This window comes from Berghia stephanieae, chromosome 6, assembly GCF_034508935.2.
Source record: "Berghia stephanieae isolate SIO BIC M18660-M18661 chromosome 6, UCSD_Bste_1.3, whole genome shotgun sequence".
NCBI classification, from domain to species: Eukaryota; Metazoa; Mollusca; class Gastropoda; order Nudibranchia; family Aeolidiidae; genus Berghia; species Berghia stephanieae.
The window spans coordinates 53,213,270-53,213,568 of record NC_088365.1 but is presented as its reverse complement, the minus strand read 5'-3'; positions in this window follow the sequence as shown (position 1 = coordinate 53,213,568).

The window sequence follows — 299 nt, the reverse complement described above, 5'->3', positions numbered from 1 at the left end:
AGCGTTGGTGTTGTCGAAAAGAACTTCGAAATCGCTCCGTTCGTGCACTTGACGAGGCATTGTTTACAAATGTGTGAGCAAAAGGGGAGAATGACGGGGTTGGTTGAATGTTTCAAGGCAGATGGCACAGATGACTCGTGGTAAAATCCTTGAGACACGGCCATTTCCTCGTTTTTCATTTACGACGAGGAATTAAAAGTCACTTCAATGACGAAATTTGACTTTTTTATGCTTCAAATAACAATCATGAAACACAAATACCTAAACAGAAACCCTTGAGACATCGCCTTTTTCCTGTT